Here is a 1,657-nt window from a genome sequence, read left to right on the forward strand (position 1 = left end):
GTTTTTAAAAAATTAGATACATCGTACAAAATTTTCATCGTCGCTATTGTACTTGTTCAAGCATAAAGGTATTTCACATAAATTTCTTTAATTAATTTGATTTATTGTAATTATGAATGAATCTTGTTTGTTTCGATTTTAAATACACGAACTCCGTCATAAGCATAACTGTATTCCTAAGATTGCTCATTACAATTGTGTTAATATATCAATACAATTGGACAATCTAGAAAAAATGACAATGAACTATACTACCATATAATTATACAAATGTATATGTATTTCACTCTATAAAAAATAGATATGATGTATGTGTATACATTCAAATCTATGTAATGTATTTATGTATCCAAATGCACTTGTATTTTCAAATCTATGTAATATATTTATGTATTCAAATGCACTTGTATTTCCAATTGGACAATTCATAAAACAAAATAAAATAACAAGTATTCAAATGTGTATGTATTCCACTCCGTTCAACATTCAAATACAACTATACGTGTGTAATCAACAGAAGGAAATGTATTCACGTATTACCTCATTTGTATCAAAGTGAATTTTAACATAATTAAATTATATATTTGAATGCTAGTGAAAATAACTTCTTCAAACAAAACCCTATGAAAATTGAGTAAAATATAGATGTATACAAATATAAACTTCATATAAACGAGAAAAAATATGCAATTAGAAAATACCCAATGAAGATGAATCACAAAAATCGTTCCTACAATCATGCAAAGGTTCTTGAATTAGAAGGAAATTAGAGGAAAAATAATAAAAAGAGACATTGAAACATGTATACTGAAAGAAAAAAATATTGAATAAGGTAAGCATGGGGAACATAGCACCAATAAAACGTGCATATGACATTTATTAGGTGTGTAGTAGTGATTATCTTTCCTATTTAATTAATTATTTAAATACATATAATTTTTTTTTTAAAATCTGACAATTCATGTTTAATTAAGTTTGCTAATTAATATATAAGTACATCCATATAGCTTAAAAACAATAAATTATAGCTATATACATTAAATATAAATTGATGTTTGTTATATTGTGTAGTTTTTCCAAAATATAATTAAAATATATAAGTATTTCAAGATATTAAAAATTGTTGTAAGTAAGTGATGTTGACACTCAATTTTGATCCTTTTTTTAATTGATTATTTTTGAACTTCTAAATTAATAGAATTATAAAATGATCTTTTCAAATTTTATGTTTTAGTTTTTATATCTTTTTTCTTAAATAATGAATTTATCACACTTAATTTAAAAGTTGTACTTATTTAATTAATTATAACTACATATTAATATTTTATTATATTAAGGAATAAGGGTCTGAAAAATACTTCAACTTTGGTCGGATTTTCTGTTGCGATAGTAAACTTTCATAAGGACATATTACCTCCATAGACTATTTAATACCGTATTTTTTACCCCCTGAACTATTTAATAGTGTATTTTAAAGGTATATATGTGCCCACGTGGACACATTACTATTTATAATTTTGCATTATTTTTTATGTCCACGTGGGCAAATATATATGTTTAAAATACGGTATTAAATAGTCTAGGGAGGTAATAGGTCCTCATGAAAGTTTAGTATCGCAACAGCAAATCCGACCAAAGTTGGGGTATTTTTCAGACC

The sequence above is a fragment of the Solanum tuberosum genome, unplaced genomic scaffold, assembly GCF_000226075.1.
Source record: "Solanum tuberosum cultivar DM 1-3 516 R44 unplaced genomic scaffold, SolTub_3.0 scf00515, whole genome shotgun sequence".
NCBI lineage: Eukaryota > Viridiplantae > Streptophyta > Magnoliopsida > Solanales > Solanaceae > Solanum > Solanum tuberosum.